Raw genomic sequence first — 25,511 nt, 5'->3', positions numbered from 1 at the left:
TATACTGTATTATAAGAGTACTATATAACTCAGTAATATGAGGTAATATTTTTAATATTTAAAATCCCGAATCGAATCTATATAAACATATTTCTGGTAAACTTCACCGGGAGCTGATTTTCACAGGAATTCCAATAAAAAAATATAAAAAAATTAATAAAATCACTCCGAACTTTCCGAACCGAAGGTTCGAATTTTTTATTTAAATCATATTGATAAAATTTATAATTTTCCGTTCTAAGACCCAACGTTAAAAATTTGTTGAATACACTTCACTCGCTTTCTGTAGTGTATAAAATATTATGTCAAGTGTTCTGACAAACAATTCTGTTTGAACTCTGTGATATTATTAAACACTATATATATAACTATACACTATAGCGAATTGAACTACTATCAATTAATTTTCGAATACAATGGATTGTCATTGGTTTTTAATTTATATTCTATAAAAGCAACTCTTTATTTTGAAACACAAAGATACATTCTGATGACCCATTAGTTAATTGTTCTTCAATTTTATTAAACGTACAATATATTAATTAATTAATTATATGTTTAAAAACATTAGTAGACCATTTGGTTGTATAAGAATTTAAATAGTTGATTTCCTAATTATTAATCAGAATAATTATGTAAGTAAATATATCATGCATGATATACCGAATAGGTGGTAAAGTTCATATCAAACCATTACCATTTTCCTAAAACGTTATTGCTTGTAATTAAATTGAGTTATGTTCATTTAAGATGCCCATATTATACTGCAGGCATAATTTATGTCACTTGGTTGTATAATAGTGGTATTGAGCTGCTGTAAATATGAAAAATTTAAAAAAAACCATGTAGAAGACATTTATTTGTTGAATTTTTGCGAAATTCGAAAAGTCAGTCCTTTAAATTAATACACTGCTTTTAATTGATTTACTGCGCGAGACGATGAATGAAAATGTTTACATTTCTCAGTACAAATGACAAACAAAATATGCACAATAACATATTTTTTATTCAACGACAACTTATATTCAATCATAGGCGAAAATCGGGTGGAGCTTGAGGAGACTAAGCCCCCCAGAAATGTAAAGTACAGATCTTAGCCCCCCTAGCCCTATAAATCGTTATGTGACTAAAAATATAATAATTATTATAACTGTAAAATGCATTTTTAATAACTGAATTAAAAAAAACTATATTCTGTGATAAAAATTAAATCAAATTCGTAAATCTTACAAATTTACTGTCATGACTTGGAACGATCGTAATTCATGTAATATTAATAATATGCAATAATACCCGAATAGTTTGTTCAATTTAATTAATTAATAATTTCTGTTTAGAATAGCTACTCCAAAAATGTTTGAGATAAGACACCTAATTTTTTTTTTTTTGGTTAAATTGTTGAGTATGTCAAATTATCAAACTTTGTAAATTAGGTACAGGGGTATCTATAGATGTAATAAGCAAATAATGCTCAGCCCCCCCCCCCCACTCATTTCACTTAATTTTCGCTTATGTATCCAATACCTGTAGAAAATAAAAAGTAGAAAACGTTGTTGAATATCGTATTAATCATTGTGTGATTGAGTATGGTTATTACCGTTTAGGTAAGCCTCCGATACTCAGTGAACAGTACCAATCATCACGTAACTTTATTTCCGATTTCCCATGGTAAATATTGCATACAATAAGTCAGTATAATTCCGATGACTATAAGTAATTGTTTATAGCTATACTACTATAATAGTCTTGAATCTTTAAAAACAAAAAATATTGTATTTTTCTCGAATCTGTTATTAACAATTCTAGAAATTAATTAATCCGTTATATATATACCCACGAGTATAGTATTTTAAAAACGCATTCGCGAGTTACAAGTAATAACGAACGGTTTCGAGTGTTTAATAAATAAAGCAAAAATTTCCTTTTACTATCAAACGATTCTTGACTAACGCCATCATGCGCGAATCGTATTGATCGTTTACCGTTTACATGGCCTTCACTGTATGCAGATGCATACATTTTCGACGATTCAAATAGTATGATATGCGTGTATCGCGTAAATGTTCATGGGCTGGTATTTGAGAGAAATGCGTTCGAAAAACAAGATCTAGAAGTAAACACTCTGAGCCCGATGCATTTCCCAGGACGAGTATAGCGATGATGGGGTGTGTAAGGACCTGCAATCATCAGGCCTACTGGGTTTACAATAGATAGGGCGTGAGGTGAAAGAAAAATTCAACGACTTACGTCCCATAATGAACATCGTGCTCTTCAGTATGTATGTATTTTACCAACCTTCCCCCCCTATTACCGATTGAATCCCTCATTCAATGGTGGTAATTGTTAGGCAGATAATAAAAGATTATATTATAGGCCCGGTCAGGAGAATCCACGGCGTAAGTGACACCCAAACATTTTTATTTTATAATTTTTTGAAAGTATTAAATCAAAACACAAGGTTTTTTCTTTAATTCGTCATAACACAGTAATATAAAAGACTTCTCGGTCAAAAAGTAGTATTCAAACATATAATATCGTGATCATTTGTCAATCCAGATGACCGAATTAAAGTGCCTTAACTAAAATGGACGAGTTTTTAATGTGCCCATTTTAAAAATACGTGAGATCGACGTTAAATAACGATCGTCATAAATTTCAAAATGTTGAAGATATACAGCATCCTTGTCCCTAATCCGTCACGAGTTCGCTCATTTCCGACTAGGCTCTTACGGTAATGATATAGTATCGTCAAGGTTTAAGGGACGCTAATGTCCTTATGGTAAGCATGAGATTTCAATTATACGCTTTAGCCCAAAACATATGTGATAGATTTTTTGGTCCGGCAGTCCAAACATCGAGGAACATTCGTTTATACATCTAGCCTGTTCAAGGACGTCGAGTATAGGTAAATCCGTCCACCCTGTTTGTCGTCGTCTATGAATTTTCCTTTTCACCAACGATTTTCTACGTAAAAACACGATACTCATGTATTATGATACAGGTGCGTAGTGCAGCAGGCAGCTATATCGTGTCAAAACCACACGTCTTCCTTGTGCGAGTCGACCCACACGACGTCACCACCGGCGTCAGCACACTCATATACATTTTGAATCACATACACACACACACACACACACACACACACACACACACACACGCACGCACGCACGCACGCACGCACGCACGCACATATGTACATTTATACGTCTTTCCATCCCTTTTCCTCCTGGCTTTAGTCAACTGAGTACCGATCACCCGTTCGGATCTTCTCGGGACCCGCAGCGCCAATACGCCTGTGTACATTCTATTCGTGATTTCCAGCTATTTGGTATAGTGCGTTGTCGGTGGACGGACGTGTTTTACATGTAAAATTTTTTTTATAATAAACGGTGCTTCGTTCAAGAAATCTCGTCATCAATAATAATCATCGTTTTGCGTGCAGAAATGGAACCTGATATACGGTAATAAGACATACGAAACGCGTGTTCCGCCAACCTAACTCCAATCGAACGCTTAAGTCGACGAATACGACGTTGCGGATACGCATGTACACTCTCGTTCCGACCGAAGTAAGTGATCCCATTATATTTCATAGTTACATATAGAAATGTCACAATAATCGATCAATGGCTTCAGGTTTTTAATTTCCCGGCAAGTGCAGAACTCCGGATATAATAATATGACAAGCATGTCGTTTTAATTTCAATAGTCGTATCCCTTTTAAATGACGTTGTTGCGAGAAAGTCTCAACGTTTATCATCGAACCCGACTTAAACGTTAAATAAATATTGGCCGTTATTGCATTTGGAGTCAGTAGTATGTAACATCTTTGAGTGGTCAATATTATTCAAAAGTTTTCAACCGTATATATACTTTCTGTTGACGCTATTAGTGCACGCGTATTAGATATGTCATTTTTCAATCACATTTTATTTCCAATCACATTTGATCTTTGAATATGTAGTCCTAATGTAACCGCATTTATGTGAACTTTTTCTTCTTCTATTAAATCTTTAAAAATTAATTTAAACTTTTTTATATGACCCAAATGCAATTGCAAAAAAAAAAATCGTTTTTCCGCCGGCTTAGTGTGATGTGTATAATGTTGGTAGATGTAGTCATCACATTTCTGTAAAATATTATAATTTTTTCGTTATTTTAATAATCTTCTCATCGTCTCTATCTCATTTATCCCTGTGATGACTTAATTGAGATTTACGATTTGTTCTACATTTTATATATTCTCAACTACAGCGGAATTTGCCATTCAATTTTTTGTTAGATAATTTCCGTTAACATAATTCGATTATTTGACTCTATAACTTTCAATAGTGACTTCCAATCGAACCAGTTAGAAATTAAAAATTCATCATTGTTCTTTCGATAATTTAAAATCGTAAAAAATTGGAGAAATCTGAGCAAGTGCCTATCCTTACAAATTTTTATCGGAGTCTCGGCCACTGTTGAGTAAGTTTTTTCCTTCTAAACACAACTATTTATTTTTGTTTAAATTAGAAATTAATAATTCGTTTTTCGCACTCTACTATGCAAAAAATACGTGTACCTTATTGTACCTAACCTACGTGTAGCCTTATTGGGTAGTTTTGACTATCCTAAATTTGCTAAACGTAAGAGTTTATTGTTCGTAAGGAAAAATAAGAATCCCATCCCGCATATACTTATTGGGTAGTTATATTATTTTCTCGTACATTGCAGGTATCGTGTATTTATTAAAAAACTATTAATTAGAAATTATTGTTTTAGCGTTTTAATGAATTCTGTTTGCACTTTAGTTGCTTATTAATAGCAAGCTACTGTTACAGAATACTACATAATGGTATCTTGTTATTGTGTACGGTATTGTTTACTTGGGTAATATAATCGCCTAATAGTATGGTTGATGAACTGAATATTTTACTAAAGCTTTAGATAAATAAAACGCAAAACAACACGATTTCATATAGTATTCACGCGATAATTATCTGGTCTGTCTTGTCGACTGAGTGTTTTTATTTTATTAATTTTTGTATGTTTATTTTCCTATAAAATTACAATTAAATATATTACCCAAAAAGTATTCGAATAATATTGTTTTGTTTTTTAATTTAATTACACATACATACAACAAACGATTTATTCATTTTTGTACCTATTGTTAATGGTATTATAATAAATTCAAAATGTATTTAAATATTTTTTTGTTTCTCCGATTAGGTAAATTTTAACTTCAAATAACTTTTCATAAAACACACCATAATCTTTTATAGAAGTTTATGTATACAAATTTTAAATTAACTTTTAACAAATGAATGCACTTGAATACTTTTAAAAATATTTAAATTAAACTTTTAAAACTTTTTAATACAATGACTAGTACAACGACTTGAAAAATATAATAATTATTTGAAAAACGTCATTTTTAATTGATAATTAATAATTATTTCACTTGTTATAACAATGGGATATTTTATTAATAATTTGTCGAATTCCAAGAATGAAATTAAAACAAAAGAAACTTTAAGCAAATATAAAATCTAAATAAATATGCAGTGTAAAATATATATGATATTCTCCGATTATCTTACGTGACTATATATTGCTATGAACGAGCAAATTACGTATTCGTATACAAAATAAATATCAATAAAATATGTATTGTTATTTTAATCGTGAATTTATATTAACGGTTCAATAAGCTACATAAAAATAAAACCACCATTTTTTTTTATCGAAAAGAAACTAATTTTAAATACTGTAGATTAAATATGTAGGTAATTTATAATATTTCATAAGTTTAATATACACAAAACGGAAACTAATTGATATGATTTTCAAAACGAAACCACCGAGTTTTTATTATCCATCATTGATTATTTTGTAATATTTAAATTAACGATATCTTGATAGTCTTTCTTTTAAAATTTGATGTCGACAGTGCGCTTCAAGTCTCGACAAAGATTAAATTAATTTTTAAAATTCTTATTTCTATCACGATTCACATTACATCAATCATATACATGACTTAATGAACGACATGCGAAATTAGTAATTACACGTTAAGATTTACGAAGAACATTGTTTATTATATTATAACATTGATTATTATGTTTATTTTTATAAGATTATTTAAAAAACAGATAGACGTAATAATTGATTTTTTGTAGATTTGAAAATCATAAGTTTTTTACCCGTGGTACAAAAAATCCATTGAAGATCAGAGTTAATCAAAACAAAATTTCATTGAAATTTATTTATTTTCATATTGATAACATTAATAAAAACTTTTAGGATTATTCATAAATCAACTAAATACATAGAGCTCATGAATGCATGAAAGAGTGATGAATTTTTACCGTTAACTTAAACAAAATATATTAGTTTCAATTCATTTTTGTAAGGCTGGTTGTTTATATTAACATTTTATTATAATAAGTTCAAAACAAATTATTTTTCATTATCCGCGATAGGTAATTTAAATATATTAGATTTATAGCGCAGTTTGTATCAATTATGCTATAAACGAATGAGAAATGTACTCGTGCGTTATATACATCTTCCGAGCAATAATTCGAATACGCTTTATATAAACGTTAACTGACAAAAAAATTAATTTAAAATCCAATTATTTTTTTAACATAATAGTACACCTGACAACTTATCAAAATCAAATATTTTTATTTTAAATATCAAACGTCTATGATGGAAGTAATATGATTGCTTAACTATGGAATATCCATCATCCATGTATTTTTTTTCCTCTTAATTAAAACGTGATTATTAATTTTTTTTTCTTGTTTACAACAAAATAATATTTAATGTCATTTAAATATAGTAAAATCTATGATTATTAGTTATTTATTAACTGCAATATTTTAGGTGTTTGTACAAGATAAAGAGCGATAAATGAATATTTTTCACGGTGCTTTTATTATTTTTAACGAATCGTTTATCAGCGGAAATAATGAATTTAGTCGGAAATCGTTTAACAGATAAAATAAATAACTACCCGGAAAATTGATTATAATATTTTATATATTCTAAAAAGCAAGCTGAAATTAATGTACCTTTTTTCATAATTTATTCGTAAATATTACGTAATGATTAAAATTGTAAAAAAAATGTTCACAAAATTACAGTTCAAAAAATACATTTAAATCCAATATATTTTCTTGTAACCCGTCACATTTGTCCATGGTTTTATTATACGTATGGCGGTATATTATACAATCAAATCGAAGAAAAAAAATTATTTTACGTTTTTTGAGTAAAAGAAAACCACCAGTGATATCAGGGGTGGATCCAGAAATTTATCAAGGAGGAGGAGGTAATTAAAATGTATCCAATAGATACTATTCATACTTAATACCATATTTTTTAATATTATTAATTTTAATTAATTTTTTAAAACTGGTACCAATGACAACAATTATATACTTAAAAAAATAACACAAATTTTATAGATATGGTACACCAAAAATAAAAAATAAATAAAAAAATTCAAAATAATTAAAATACACATTAAAATTAAAAATTTAATAAGGTTACATATACTTACATTTTACATTGTACACAAAAGTATATGTCAATAAAATAATAATAAAAATAAAATATTAAATTCAAATTTAAAGAATTAAGTCTAGCTTTCTATTTTTACTCTTGGCAAATTGGTCAATGACTTCATCAGGCGTAATTTCAACATCATTAGTACATTCAGCAGAGCTAATCCAACTAATCTCTCTTCACTCATTCTATTTCTCAATCAGACTTTTAACCTTTTCAGGGTAACAAAATTTCTCTCTGCCAATGACACCATCACAAGTAATTTTCTAAGATAATAAGCTCAAGAGAGAAGGGGTATTTACCCTATTGCCCCCCCTTGGATCCACCACTGACTGATATTCTATACATTTCTTCGCATCGATTAATATCGTTTCAAGTGAATAGATACTTCGCGTTGTACTTCTCTCTTTCAGACCCGTTTTTATTCGCAATCCAATATTATTCTCAAAAATATAACGATAAAAAAAATATCGTGTATCTTAAAACAGCCATTAAATGCACGGGTATTAACTGCAGTATAAATCAAATATTTTTCTTTCGCCATACATAACAATATTATGTTTGTTATATTGTTATTTTAGTGATCATGGCAAACGCCGCGGGTTTGAATGTTTTTATTAAAATACTTTAAATGAAATACGATAATAATATCGGCGCCCTCTGCAGTTGTTATAATAACACACGTGTAAATACGCGAATAATTAGACGTTTGAATTAAAACGAGATATGCGTTCGGTATACATATAAATACACGTATGTGAATAAATAAATAACGTCGCACGCATTAAACTAATAAAAGGTTTAATAATATTGAAAACCAGAACACCGAATTACGTGTACGGCAGTACTAGGCAGGTAATATGCTCGATGACATACACATGTATTCGTATCCCGCGGATTCTTTGGACGAATCCATTCCGACGGCTCTGGCTGGGAACAATAAATGTTCAATAATGTTTTTCGTTTTTATCCTTAGGCGCGATTTTTAAACTAACCTCTGAATAATAGTGTGGTACACCGTGTATACGAAATATTTATAAAATTGCATTCTATTCTGACTAAGCTATTGGGGCTATAACGTATTTCTCAACATTAATATCATTCCTAAGCTTATAATCCGTATTATTAGGATTTGCCTATTCTATTCAAACTATCATTTTTATTTTTGCCATCGTGACATGATGGTATAATTTATGATTTTTATGATGATTATATTGATAATTATATTTATTTATGATTTTTTATGATGGGATTTTTATTATTTTTTTCTTGCTAATTTTCCTTTTTTTTTTCTTTAATGGGTATTTTCGTTCATCCGTTGCAAATCCAAGTGATAAATATATCATAATACAAACGATTTGTTAAACGTTTTACGATACATGTCTTACAAAAATTCCGTTGTTTTTTATTTTTTTATTTATTATTTATAACTGTTTAAGAAAAAAACTCATATCTCGTATATATGTATATTATATACATATTATGAAAAAAAATGCATTTAATATATATATTACTTATATAAAACTGTGACGACGACTAAACATGACACTTTTTATACTTCGAAAATTCGATATTCAATAATTATATCATAAATGTATCGTAATATACTGAATTTTTTATACGTATGGTAAAACTTTTTTCTATTGTGGACACACACATATACACAGAAGAGGTGAACTAATTTACTCAATTAGAAACTTAATAATGGTCTTTAGTGGCATATTCAGGAATATTTAATATACTTAGAAGGGATGAGATAGTTGTATAGTACAAAAACTGTGATGGGCTTTGCCCCCACACCACATTTTCTCAGTTATAAAATAATTTATACGATCATACTTGTATGAATATTCGTATTAAACAAATAAATGTTTACAAATGAATAAATGATGCACCTAAAATAAAACATCACATTTTCTTTGAATCGATGCTAATTCGTTAAAAATGTAATTCACATTAATTATATGTTCCGATTTATTGAAGTTTGAATATAAATCACTTGGCCTTTTATTAATAAAAATTTACATTTAAATACAGTTTGATAATTATTTTTTGATTTATTATTTTCTTAACAATTATTTACAATTATTTACTTGTTACCTTCTTCGTATAGTGTTCAAAAATATTAACAAAATAAATCTATGAAAAAAATTAAATTTCTAGAAAATAATTTAGCTTTTTTTCGAAGGCAAATAGTAAATAAACGAATAACTGATTATATATCCGAAGAAGAAAACATATTATTATATGAACCTATATGAAAGCTTTTACGAGTTCGTACCGAATTTATATAAAATCATTCAGTGACTGAAAATATGACAAAAATCAGGTGTATAATATATTTAAACTACAAATATTTCCGTTCTATATATATATACAATCAGTAATCACACAACTCTTAATGCATCGACAGTAATTAAAAAAAAAAATTCAGTTTTTTAAAAAACTCCGTTCCACGTGAATATTGATCTTTGATTGTTTTTTGGGTAAAATATTATAACATTTCGATTCGTATTTTAATCGAACCTTGAATATATATATCATTGTTCGATCATAATACTTCAATTATTACGACAACAGTGCCGACAACGTCAACTATGTGTGTAAACTTCACCTTGACGTCAGCGGATGGGAATCGAACTTCCGTCCTCATTGTGTTGTTGGAATATTAAAAATGGTCACCACCAAGAACGACGATGACGACTGAGAAACGTCCAAAAACAATGGATTGTTCACGACGCAGTCGTTATCAAGTAACCAGCCAACTAAACCTCTAGTAACTAAGTTCCGTGGGATTTTCTCGCGCGCATTACGGAGTAGGTATAATATATTACGATATCCAAATGATCTCGCTCTGGAGGGATACTACTGCACCCAAATGTGCCTCGTACAATTGAATCGCTCGCCCGTGTTTAAGATATCCGCATAAAATCTCTTTAATAAAGATAATTGTACAACGTATAAAACGCCATGTATATATAAATATATATTTATGAGCTTGGCTGTCCTCTGAAATTACCAAAAGGTTTAGACATTATAGTATTATAACAACTGATTGGACGGAGAGATTAATGCCCGGTTAAATATTGTAACGCTTATAATCCCGTCCGCGAAGGTTTTATCCGTCAGCCGTGGTATACGTTATAGGGTGATATTTACAACGTCAAACGGAGGCGTGTTTACTCGTGGTAGATTATTTACCATGACGTATGCAAATGTATTTAAAAAGTTAAATTTTTTTCGTATGAAAATCGAATTCACCGCGTCGAAGTAGTTAATCATAATTTACGAGTGTAATAAATAATAAATAGATATTTTTTAAACCACCATGAAAAAACCTAGAAGAGATTCTTGGTCAGATGAATGGTAATTTTATATTTCCGTATTGGTCTTCTTAATTTGAAACTAATGTACCATTGTTCTTAAAAAACAATTTTTTAAAATATTCCGGTGGATCAGCTTGTATTTCTTAAAATGGTTTATAATGTTCATATTGTATGAACAAAAAAAGGAAGTTTTAACTTTTTCAAAAATTTCAAGTGTCTATAATCAGCACAAATGTCATTAAAATATTTCAAAAACTGTGAAATGTCCACAAAATATTAACAAAATTATTCGGTAAATATTTCTAATCATTCCGATTAATGTATATGTCGAAGGCATATAGTCAAATCATACTGACTATAGGGTATACAATTTACTCGTACTATCATCTACGTCTATCACATCTAATTAATTATTACCAGTATATATTTATGATTTCATTCTTAAAACAATAGTAATAATGAACATAAAATTAAACATATTATTTTATATATCTACGTGTTTTACATATTAATAAATAATACATTGATTTTTTTATGTATAAAATAGCAACAAATAACTGATAGAAAATATATTTAAATTTTTAAAATAATACAAAATGTTTTTTTATCATTTGCTTGACGCGAAATAGGCATTTAACTTTATTTGATTTGACTATATGCCTACGACATGTATATAAAAACGACTCGATCTCTTATACCGTACATTCAATATTAGTTAAAATATCTGATTTAGTTCAAATGAATTTTTCAATGCTTATATTGTACGATTGTAAAACCATAACGTAAACACATAAAACCTATATCTAAAGGATATTTGTTGAAAGTGTTAAATGAGTATGCTTAATTATCCAATATTTGAAGAAGTTAATTTTCTATATTTAAAAAAAAATAACGAGTCTAATGGGGTTAACAGATGTCGTATACTTAGGCAGATTTGTATGTATTAGAGAGAAAAAAAATGTTCTTTACGACTTAATTCATTCATAATCGCAGTTAAATTGGGAAAAATTAAATTGAACTAATACAAGTAATACAATACAAATAATCTTTTTATTTTTTTGTAAGGGATAACACTTTTTTACACGACAAATCAATATACAATTAAAATAAAGAGAATACATAATAAACACAAATAGTTTTTATTCATTCATCATTCAAAATGTTTTTATCTTTGAAGTGTTAAGTAAAACGGTTAATAAACAATAAGAAAAATAATATTTACTAAGGCATTGGTGGTAATACATTAACACGGTGATAACAAACTCAGTTGTCAGTTGCTTTAACGGAAGCAGTAAACATTTTATTTAAGACATCGTAAACAGCAGCATCGCCTCTTATATAAGACTTAGAATTAAGACGCATAGGCCTACATATCGATATGTTCCACTTTATTTTTTCCGATTCGTACATATTCTGCCGTTACTTTACGTTACGTTAAGTTTTTTGGTGGTGCAACAAACGACTATCTATTTAAATTTGTTGGGATCGGGAAATATAATTAAATAATTAAATAATCGTTTGAATACTTGATGTATATGGTAAATATGTGAGTTATTGGTTATTAATGCGTACTATAAACACCGGTTCTTTATGTCACTAAAAACGCTGAACGTAAAAATAAAATATAATTAATACAAACGAGGATTGGTTACATTTTTACAAATAAAAAATTTGGTTAAGTAAAATATATTTTTTAAATATAAAAATGTACTAGTTATTTAGTAATTTACTTTAAATCAAAAAAAGAAAAAAAAAAGGAAATGTTGATCGTGAATAATATTTTTAAAATCAAATAAAAGTTTATATATTTATGATAATAGTAGCTGAACTATGTGATCTCGCCCGGGAGATGTTTCACTATTATAAACTAGAGCAAGTTATGTTAAAAATCTTGATTTGAAAAAAACGCACAATCGCATCGTATTATTATGGTTACTAGACCGTAACACTTTATTTCTTATTCATATTTATCGCATGTTCAAATAATATAAAAGCAAATGTTGTGTTTACAGAAAACGATAGTTCAATGATTTATATCGAAGGCGTTGAAAATCCAAAATGGAAAGCTTACATATTACATACTGATCGAATTACCCGGATGTACTCGTGAAAATAAATACTTATCTTTAGGTTAGGTTAATATAGGCGAATAAAAAAAAGTCATAATCGTCATTTTGTAAATCCCATTATAAACATTACAGTATTTGTTTATCGGTATTAAGTGCAATAGACCAACGTCTTTTTAATTCATTCTTTGAGTCATCCATGAAATATATTTGTAAAAACTATTGCTTTTTTTGATTACTGAGTAACAGACAACAAGTCAAATGATGAACTTGACATTGAACTTTAAATTCGGCTTGAAGTTTCCATCCTTAATTTCCGTTGCACCAAACGATATCATTTGAAAAGCCGAATTATACACACGAATCATGTCAAAAAAATGTTTTGAATCTTAATGAGAACGATTTGAGACTTCTTAATGGTTTGGGTTGATCGGATCTGCAATGTTTTTCAAAAAAACGTTCCTTCCATAACAACAAAGATCTGAAGTATAGCATGGCGTCATCAGCGGCGGTGACAAAAATTCCATTTTATATAGATCGATATAAATAATGAACACTTAAATGAAAAATTAGAGGTACACGTGATTGAAATCTTGTACACAGACAAGACAAAAACATGGTAAAATCAATTTTATCATTTAAAATCCTCGTTTCACCCAGAAACTAAACTTAAAATAATCGTATGAAAAAATCTTACAAAAAAATATAAAATTATTTAAAAATTTGATGTTTATAACCAATAGCTTGCAGATGTTAATAGTGTAAGTGTTATAGCTTAAAAAAATCTTTTGAAAATTTAACCAGCTTTCGCAAACGGTCATATAAGAATTTAATAAACATTTCATGTCACTACAGCTATCATTTTTGAGTGACGAAGAAAAAAAGTAACTGTAGAAAATCAGTATTCCGTACTTTTTGCCCTATTTAAAATTTTTTCAATTATTAAGAAAACTGTTGAAAAATTCATAAGATTACCCTTCTTAAATTACTAACTAGACAACATTTTCCATTACGAACTTTTTTACTATTTTGATGATTAAAGCAATTTTTTGAGGGTTCGGAACTCTGTTGAAAATGTTTTGCATTTGTTTAAAATTTAAAAAATTATCTCCCAAAAGTATCAAATAGAATCCATTTCCTATAATTTACTTTTTATTTGGTGATGGTTGGAGTACTTTTTCTGATCGAAATCGTGTACACACACAAAAAAACAACTTATTGTAAAACCATTACAATCCTTGTTTTGTTCAGAATCTAATAAATATCAACCTTCCAAATATTCTAAATCGTAAATTTATAATATACTTTGTAAAACGTTTCGCCGAATTTATTCCACACCACTCGCTCGGTTTCCCACACATGCATCGTATGTACTTACACATATATCTCTACACTTGAAATACTTACTATTGTTTCGGTTGTATTATTTATTTCCAAACATTCGCGATATAAAATTTAACACACAGCATTCAATTCGTGCAAATCTTAACGAGTTATATTGCAATATTAATAACGACTATAAAAATTAAACTTTAAAAATTATATTGTTTTTCAAAAGAGTCAGAAAAAACGGGTGGGTGAATATTTTTTTGCGTTTAAATATGTTTATAGTTTACGTGTATACGTATGAACCACTAATTATAACAAAAACGAGATATTATGTGGACTCACAACACAGTCATTACCGTACAAACGTGTGAAATTCGAACATGAACGTGTGAATTGAAAGATTTTGTATACAGCTTAAATATGTCTAACACAATATGTATTGTACTTAAGTAACGTCAAACGAATTGCGATTTCCGATGATTTTATTTTTATTGTTATTATCGTTCTGCGACTTGAGAGTTTTTCAAGCCAATGAATAATTCAAGTTAAATCCGATCTTTTATCATTTTATACACGCATGTATCTCACACACAATAACGGGCGTAACGATGAGCTACAGTTGCTGGTTTTTGGTTGAAAATACGACACAGTCGTCTTTCATAGTGATAACGTAACAATAAACAACGTCCTCGTCGGTCATTATTTATTTGCAGTCGAGTGTAACGCGAATTTTCAAAGGGTTCCAGCGTTTTCCGTATCATCCTCGATTGACGACCGTCCGTCCTTACGCTCGATGACCTCTAATATAATCTAAAGATTCGCAAGTTAAAATCATATCCATATTCAATGATCACTACATGGACGACGTAAAATATCATCAATCACAATGAACGATGCGTGAACGCTACCATTTGCTCACACGTTAGTCCGAAATATGCGAGCCGAGTCTCCCCAAAGGTAGATTTGGTAAACACCGGACCGCACCGGATCTATGTCTACCGTCTCGTAATGTTTACTTTACCTAAAATATTTTTCGAGTTCTGGGCTGTTAAAACGGTTTGACGTCCGAGCGGAATCGCGTTCGCCGCCCCGTTACGACCGACGGTGCGGATAGCAGGATAATATAAAAGCAATTGTTACACATTTCATCGCTAAGCCCGGGCCTAAAATCTAATATTTTGCTAACCAAACGCATAATTTAATGAGCAATTTATACGTAAACACACCAGTACGCGGAACGTTGCATGTGACGTAGTACAAAAGTAAACATTGAACGTTAAAAAAAAAATTAAAAAAAAACGCGTTAGGGACGCACACTGTATATTAAATATTTCTTCTTTTTTGCGTCCTATGCGTAAATCCGTTTACACAGAACACGCGCTCCGAAATGCAAAACGGTTTTTATACAATGCGTACACGAATCCTATAATTTTACAATTACTATCACCTACACGCTCGGCTTTATCTATTAGCACCAGAACGCAAACGCGCTAAACGGCCGTTGACGTGAATTAAAAAAAATTGTTTTCCACCAGGACACACACTGAACGTTAGACGATAAAACTATTATGGGTGCACCATATGAACCACGTTATTCCCCCGGTGTTCTCGGATTGATTACATTTCTAATCGTATTTTCGTTAAATCCGACAAAGTCGTTCTTGTACAATCAGACGTACCGGTATTCAAATCAATCAATTTTGAGGATCCTTATTATTATCGATTTTTCAATAGCAACTGAAATATTTAATTTTTAGCAGGGGAGGGATATTTAAAATTTTTAAGTTTGAATAAAATAATATACTAAATAGCTAAATAAATATTATAATTTATAAATAAATAATTTACTCTAAACTACCCGTATTATACAAAGGGAGTATTAAATAATTTAACACAGTTATTTTTCTACCTATGTTATAATACATAATGCTTAGAGTATGTTGTTGGACAAAAACCATTAGTTTAATAGAATATATAGGTAATCATAAAAAAAACATGTTGAACAAAAAAAAATTATTATATAACTATTATATTTGTTTTAAAAATAACTAGTACCCATTATTTTCGTATTTTTTTTTTTTTTGTAATATTTATAATATGATTTAAATATTAGAACATAATGTAATAACCTAAAAGGATGCGGACAATGGGATGTTGATATAGTCAGTAAATAAAATTGGTTCATTCAAATACATTATACATCGATATTTTCAAACCAGTCATTGGACCTTATGTGGACTCGTGATGAAGTGTGAGGCCCGATGTCTGTGTGGATTATACACTCTGTACATCCAGTTTTCACGGTACTAATTGGAACGCGAACCACTGCAGTTGACGAAGGACGACTACTACAACAATGTTGTTTTACTAATGAAAATTAAACGAAAATCCCACGTCTAAAGCGATAAAATCGTCAACGAGCAATACACAAACGTCGTTTGCCGTTCTCGGATTAATCATTTTCACTAAATTTTGCAGTCCCAGTGCGCCACTCGAAAGCATACCATCGCCAGTTGTCAACTGAACGCTGAAATCCACAATATCGTCGTTTTATGAAATTCCGTATTTGCAACGTATTCGCAACGTCACCATGAGCATTGCCATAATGAATACATACATTATTATGCATCTATCTAAAAAGTTCGTATCCGAAACGGCTGGTTAATTATAACTGTTTTAAACATTTTTAGAACAACTACTGCTTCATAATTCTATACTTCCAATTGTTTACATTTCTCGAAATTCTTGCATTGGTTGTTTTAAAACTTTTACACGCGACCGGTCGTGTAGGTTAGCTGAACTAAAATTGCTCGTTTGTGGTTCAGCTCCCATGGTCAATTGCAGATGATTCTCATCTTTAAACTTCCACTTTTCAATAGGTCTAGAATCTAGACTCTAGATCATTAATCGCTACAGATGAAAAAGACAATGAAAGCACATTTGCAAAACCGTCTTAAAACATGGGCTTAAAGGGCCCAAGTCAAGGGCTTCGGGAGTTTAAGGGCTCTAAATTGACAAAAATTACATTATGTTTTCAAAATATTATAATTTAAATTTTTTTTTCTTTTCTTATTCTTAAACATTTAGTTTAAAAATAACTAATAATAATATTTTATGTGTTAAAAAATATAGGTATTTATCACAATTTATATATTTAAAGATCTTCGATTTATTTTATACCCTGAGGCCTCTCATTCCCTAAAACGGCTCTGCGCACACCTAAAAGGAAATACCAATTACGGCGATAACTAATCTAAAATTATATAATTCTTGATTATTCATGAGACATGTTTCTTTAGTTGTTCCTATAAGAAATCCCTATTTCGACTATCACCACACTATGCATATAGTAAAATTTAATAGTAATACAATTATTTACTCCCATCTATTTATGTTAGTCTCGATCTGTTTTTTTCAAATTATAAATTATAATGATATAATAATTATATCAAACATTAAACGATAATCGTTCGAGCGTCAACATTATAGAGCTAAAAAATATATAACTATAAATCCAAGTAACTATGTGTAATATATATACGGTTAAATAATAAACAAAACTAAAAGTTCAAAAACAGTATACAGACAACATGTTTTGTTTTTAATCTCGACTGTTTGAGTAGATAAATTTGTATACATATTTTGCATTAACTTGGTTTCCCGCGAGTTATGAATGAAAAAAAAAATAATTATAATAAAACTTAAACTTCAATATAACATTTAATTTTGTTTGTTAACTGCACTGATACTGCGTACGTGCGTAAAAACTTAGAAGTATTTCGTTAGAGTAACTCTTGCGCCATCAGATGCACATTCAGCATGTGGAAAACAACAAAAGGGTAGAAAATAGATACAAAGAAAAAGAACTTTTTGTTATATTATTATTGCCATAGGTTTAATACTATTGGAAAGTGTTTCACGCATCACAGGGATTTCAAGTATGTTAACCCCATGTACGACAAATTAAGAAAGCACGAATATATCATAAACACATATATATGTATAGGATGTACATAATTTTTCGTTGGTCGAAAAGCAATAATACATTCAAATAAATATTTAAAATACATAATATGTCGTTCATTACTACGATTCACGGATATTTAGGTAAACGTTAATGGATTAAGTACACACTCCAATGCTATACATTAAGGGTCGGCAACCTTTTGAACCAGACGGGCCATATTTTTTTTTTTAAATGTTTATCAAGGGCCACATTAAAAAAAATGTTTAACATATGATATATACTAATAATTGTATTGCTATTATATTTGATTATTTTACATAGAAGTATAAGTGTAAAAAATACGAATGTTACTGGAAAAAATTGCTTTTAAGAAAAAATTTAATTTTTTGACAAATTAAACATAATGGCTTACCTTTGTTTTCAACGAAAAAGTATAAATCAACCCAAGAATTATTAAAAAAAACGATGTTCATCACAAATTTTTCTTTTTTTAGTCGCCACAATATTTGGATTTACTTGTAAAATGAAACTATCACAAATGCAGTCACACGTACGTTCGTAATCACGGTGTAATACTAATCGCTACAAACGCAAAGTAACTATGACCATAGATTAAATATATTAGATACATATGTATTAAATACATAGATTAAATATATTTAAAATTTTAATTTTTAAGTATATTTAATTTATCCTATGACTGAGTAGTGCAGTTATTATTATCTTAACCATCATTATCTTCGACCCCGATTAGATAACAATAACAATTTTATTTATAAAGAAAAAAGAATTGAATAGTATTGAAAATTGTATGAAAAATTTAATGAACAAAAATAAAACACAAAAATTAACCACCTTTGTGCGGGCCATAAAAAATTGCTTCGCGGGCCACATGCGGCCCGCGAGTTGCCGACCCCTGATTAAGATACATGATTAAGAAATTATTCTTTCGGTTTTTTATTTTTATAATTTACAAAACGATTATATGGTTTATGTGAGAAATTTTTAAATAAAATCCTTATATTTTTCCTGTTCATTTAGTTAATGACGATTTTTTTATTCAGTTGTATGTAGTTAATAGTTTACCTATAAAAATATATATATATATATATATATATATAAACACAATGATTGTTTTACCATATATTATGTCGTTATACTAAAGTCAATCAGACACGATTAGGGTAGTCATATTATTATAAAATGTAAAACAATAAAATATGAATAATAATTGATCGCTGTGCTGAGATATGCAAACGCGCTCTAAAGTTCAAACTTTTTGCGAACCGCATGATATAAATATATTATTTATTTTCGGTTGGATTCTGAACGTTATTAGCATAATGATTTGGTCAGCCCTATTTTTCTTGAATTAAATCGTATCCATCTGGTAGAGTTTTTAGGTATAAATCCATTGTTATTGAGATTTCATCGAGTATTGAATAAGGAGATCAAATTATTATAATTTTTACCTGCGTTATCAATATCTTAATATTCATTCAATAAATATGATAAAAGATTTACGTATTTTACTCAACCCTAAGCTGAACTTTCACCCCCACATTGAAAAATTTTTTTGTAAATCTCTTGAAACACTTGATTTAGTGTTACGCCTTTCCAAAGAGTTTAAGTTGTCTACTTCACTCAAGACTATCTATTGCTCCCTTGTTAGATCCCTCCATGAATGTACCTCAATACGCTGGAACCCCTATGCATCAGCGGATTCTTCTTTTATACAACTTGTCCAATAACGATTTTTAAACTCGTCATCGTTTATTTCAAAAATTAATCTCCCTTCACACCATTACCGACCAGTTACGCGTAAGCTCGATATTGTCACTTTGGCAGATATGAAAGTTGAGACTAACTTACTATTTTTGCGAAACTTTAATAAAGGGTTAAAGGATGTATTGATGCTCCTTCTCTACTTTTCCTAATTAATTTTAAAGTTCCTTTCCGTCCCCCTAGGTCATATATTCACTTTACTATTGCCGCTCACAATTAAAATTATGGTAGAAACTAGCCGAATAAAAAGTTTATGCACCTTGGCAATGAATACCTTAAATTATTTAACACCATTAAATCATTTGTTTTTTCGTGTTATTTATATTAACTTTACTATTATGAAACAACTATATGTATAGCTGTATGTTACATAAACGCTATTTAAATTTAATATTTAGTTTTTACAAACTATATTGAGCTTCTGGTCCGTAAATAAATAAATAAAAAATCTTCACGATATTTTATAACTTATACGAAGCCATTAAATATCAACACAAATATACTTTGAGGTACTGAAAATAATATATTTTATTGATTTATAATAAAAACGACTGGAGGTTCAGAATAATTAGCCATCAATATTACACCGGGCTTCGTTTCTAACGAAATATTTGTGCGACTTCAAATAAATCCGTTTCTATAATAATGTATAATAGTTTTTTGTATACGAAAAAAAGAGCTGTTCGTGAAACATGTTTCTCCGGTGCGACACGTGTGTTTTATTTGTTCAGTGCATATTGTCTTGAACGGTTCACCATAAATTCCATAAGATTTCGTATCACGTTCTTATACTTCACCCTAATCTTTTGGTTGTCGGCATTAAGACAACAGTCTGAAACTATATATAATAATGAGCGTTTATAAAATATATCAGCATAACGGATGAGGAATTCGCTTTCATTTAAATTTGACACGTTTACGCCATGAACTTCATTGAGAAAACAGTAAAGTTATACTTCGCACGATATTTTTAACGAAACTTTTAAATCTACTGTTCGTACTGTACACAAAATGATATAGTTATTGTATATTGTTATAATAAACTGTCAAACGGTGTTCACGGAGTTGCACAATTCGTTTGGATTATACATATTGTTGAAAGGTTTTCCTTGAAAAAACGATTTACCATTTGAAATCCAATGCGGACTCGAATGATCTTCTACGAAAGAACAATTTAAACCTTTTTAACTAGATAAATGGTGTAGACGAAGAATATTTATGAGATTGTTTCAGGTTAATGTGAGATGGATATTTTATACGAGTGGTGTGTTGCAAGAGCATTTGCTATTTATTCGAATCCGGCGAATAAATAGTTTACTTACATAAAACGTCTGATACATATAAATAGTTTGCGATTAAAATAAACCCAATAAAAGTTTTGGCTGAAACAAATTCACTACGTTTGTCGGTCGAACCATTATTGTTTTTAGATCTTTGTCGAATTAGAATATTTCAAATGAACCATTTATCTTAGATTACAATTCACGTAATACAAAAACTTCATACGAAAGTTCATTCGAAACAGTTCTTTGTCCGGATTATAATCTTTGGGTAATTCGATGGGTAAAAATTATACAAACTATTATGACCGGTGTGTGCATATAAACTTTGTATACGGTCGATCGAACTAATCCATGACAATTGCGTACAGTTAAGGTGACCATATGTCCCGTATCTCGCATCTTCATCCAGTTGTCCCCGGAAAAAATTTCGGACACAAAAATGTCCCTTTTTCAGAAAATAATAAAAATATCGATAATCAATTTTAATCTGTCGATGAGTTATTATTTCTACGAGTGTTATATTTTACTATTATGTGTGCATGTAACGTTTATATACTGTATTACTGTAGGATAACGTTGGACGGAATCGGAGCTATGTGGTGTATCGGAATATAACTACACTAATAAAATATAAAAAAAACCTATTGCGGCGAACAATGTGGACGTATAAAACTAATATGTGTGTTAATACCGCATGATCAGCGCTAACAAAAAATCATTTTTATAGTTCATTATTTCGGTACTACAGTAATTATGGACTGTTTTCTTTTCTTTACTTAGACGCTTTTTCTTTTTTAATAAAATTTCATTTTTGTCTCTTAAAATCATAATAGTTTATTGTTTTACTAATAATTATCAAATAAAAAAATTTGTTTTTAATCAAAATTTTTTTTTTTTTTTTGTCCCGTTTTGAGTTTTTAAGAAAAATATATGATCGCTTCACGTATAATGTAAAATCAATACCTACGAAAAATGTTTTCTCGACAGTTTTATAGAAAATAAATCTAACGCATAGTTTCGTAATTATTTGTTTGTTTAAGCGTATGCACATTATTCAAAAGTCCACGTTCAACAATAATCTGTATTTTTGAATTTCGGCTGAAACAACATTACCGGAAAGACTAAAAGTTAGATTATGAAACGCGTATGGTGTACACATACAAAAGTGTGTAATAAAATTTGTTATAAAACAAATTTCCGGCCGACATTCGGTAAAATATTCAATCGTATTATATTATAGTAACTATATACATTTGATAAAAATATTACCGATTGCTATTTTAATATTTCTGCGCTGACCGTACCGAACGGTATTCTGTCAACATTATATTATTATGCCGTAACGCCGTTGCAATAATCCCGGCGGTTGAATAAACGAAACGCTATTATTTTTACCGAACGGTGTTCGTACGTATTTATTAATCTATTAACACAACGAACGGCGGATGACCTATCGAGGATATACGTAGGTATATGTACCTGTATAGTAGTGGTAAGTACACAAATGCAGCGGACTCGATATTGTTATTATGGTGATAAAACAACGCGAATCCACTCGGTGGGTTTTGACGGTCCGAAATAACACAACTACCCCCGTCGAACGACTTTACCGCGAAATCTTTATTGTTTCTGTCTGCAACATCACACATCGCGTGCCTCACCGAATCGATTGTTCATACAACGATTAAGTGTACAAAAACTTCGTATATATAAACATGCATAAATATGAAGTCACTACATATAGAGACGACATGCATTTGGAATTTCATAAAGAAATTATAAGAAAAAAATCACTCGTTTCCGAAGAACGTCATTCGTACACAAAAATATATAACGACGGCAGTAGAAAAAGCTTAAAAAGTATTACCTCTGTGTAACTGTGAAGTACAACGATTTTAAAATTGAAAACGTACTGAATCCGGACACTCTACGGTATGATCACTGCGGTGACGTCCGATGAATTCCTTAATAATGAATACCATATACGGTATACCTAAACGTAATCATGCGGTTCAGCCAATCGGAGGATATAATCTTACAGGATACGGCGTGTAGAGCGAACCCAGCTTGATCGACGTAGGCATGCGTGCATGCATAATATTACGCAGGATAAATAGTTATATGTGCTAAATTTAATGCTAAAAGCTGTCTAATTCGCTCCGGATAATATCTCCTTTCTCTCTCTTTAAGTATATATCACATAGGTACACAGTCCGGGGTAGAAAGACTAAGTTGATTAAAACAACCGTACGATCGGCAACCGAACAACTTAATCGCACCGAGACCACTCATCAGTTGCCAACAATTAACGATTAACATTAATACGGTTTTTTGGTTCGGGGCGAATGCTCGGTTGCCAACCGTAGGGTTGCAAGGACATTTTCTGTCCCGTTCTTTCCGTCCCACGCGGTATAATGACAACATTAAACCGACGATTTATGTTATTAAGATACATCATATTGTTCGATACGCTATGATGAGGATTATTGATATGAACCTAAGAACTGGCCGCATAATTTACTCTTGCATTAATTCGATGTTCCTACATATTAATTTATTTGATTTAATTCCTGTATGAATATATCTATATGTATATATGTCACATATATTTCGTTACATTGTCCATTTCATGAAATGGTAACTATTTTTTTTTTACATTTCGTGGATATTACAAAAAAAATACCACGAAAAATATCATGTACACGTGTGGAATTCGAAGGAATTATTCAAGAGTTTCAGATAAATTAATGTGTGATTATTCCAGCACCAAAAATTGATAGAGATTCAAACATTCAGATCCTGAAAATATAATCGTTGTAGATCAAAAAAATAGATGAATGGGACAAGAACTGAACACGGGTTATTAAAATTATGGTTTAAATCAAGTAATTAGCAAAAGGCCACATCCAATTTCATAACTGTTGATCAAGTAAAACAAAATAAGGAAATAAATATTCGTGAAATAGCTATTTCAGAGGGTCATCATGCATATATTAGTTTTGCATGTAAAACTGATGTAATACTAACCGTTTTGTACGTTTCAAATCGAAATTAAAATGTAATAGCTATTGTCTTCATTTGATTCCGTGTTCAAATAAATTATTTTTTAAAATCTTTATTTTTAAACATTTTTTTTTATTATTATTATTACTAATATATTTTGATTAAAATGAAAAGTATTAGATTGTTAAAAGTAGTTTTCGAATGAAAGATAATATTTTTATTTTTATTTCATAAAGTTATTGGCCAGTTGATGAATAATATTATGCAATGTAAAAATTTGTCTATTTCATGAAAAATTATACAGCTAATAAAATCATTATGTACTTCACGAAATGTAATAAATGGCTTTTACTTCGTGAAATTAATAACTTTTTATGAAATGGACGTTTTCATCAAGTGAATGCGCATATATAAATAAAATATCATAGAGTACTCGAATACCAACAAATATCAGTCAAAAATCTCAATAGCGAAATAACAAAACTATTTATATGAACGTATTCTGGAAACTACAAAATATTATTTATCGCTATCCTTTCATCTCGTGCAGTTCCTTTTTTATGGACTATAACAATAAAATTAAGGTCTATTCACACTACAACGGAACGGAGACGGGACGGAATCCGTACGGAACCCGTCCGGTCATGTAACAAATATTGTTTCTATGTTTTTAAATGTAAGCGTTCATATTTACCCGGAACGATAACGGAACGGTGCAACGGCCCGGGGACGGGCGATAAAAATATTCTTTGCGACTATTCTTGAACGGGTTTCCGTCCGGATTTTCAAAACTGTACATACTCATTCTAAAGTATTGATGAAATTTAGACTCGTCATCCACAAGCTCTTTGTACAGCGTGATGAATTCGCCTTCGACAGAACGCTTCTGCCAAGCTGGATGTACCCACAGATTTCTTGTTTGCTTTTTTATTTTTTCGGATTCTTCTTCGTCTAATATTAATGCAATCATCGCCAACTCTTCATTAGAAAAATTAGCCATTTTCGATGTTTAATAAACGAGAAATAAGGTGCTTACAACTGACACGTTAGGACACAAATGACTTACATTTTTGAAAATAAGTTCATTAAATATTTAATAATAATAGTTGCTATCTTTAGTCATATTGATTTTACGTTATCTATTTAATCTAGCCTTGTCCGTTCCGTTTAGTGTGAACGCAACAGAACGGGT

General features: G+C 29.9%; 1 protein-coding gene across 8 annotated transcripts in view; it reads left to right on the top strand.

Annotated features, from left to right (window-relative positions):
- LOC112681996 overlaps nucleotides 1-25,511 on the top strand; it is an 86,719-nt gene that overhangs the window by 32,826 nt on the left and 28,382 nt on the right. The window contains exon 3 of one of the 8 annotated variants that reach the window (XM_025552413.1): nucleotides 18,743-18,843. The exons of 6 other annotated variants lie outside the window; for them this stretch is intronic. The gene's annotated coding sequence lies outside the window, so the exon portion shown is untranslated. Of the gene's footprint in view, nucleotides 1-3,348; nucleotides 3,570-18,742; nucleotides 18,844-25,511 lie in introns of those variants that run through there. One more of the 8 variants, XM_025552418.1, reaches the window with a different exon arrangement.

This window comes from Sipha flava, unplaced genomic scaffold (assembly GCF_003268045.1).
Source record: "Sipha flava isolate LNK unplaced genomic scaffold, YSA_version1 1_pilon_pilon, whole genome shotgun sequence".
Taxonomy (NCBI): domain Eukaryota; kingdom Metazoa; phylum Arthropoda; class Insecta; order Hemiptera; family Aphididae; genus Sipha; species Sipha flava.
Note: the sequence above shows the minus strand (reverse complement) of the source record. Positions and strands in the feature narration are given on the sequence as shown.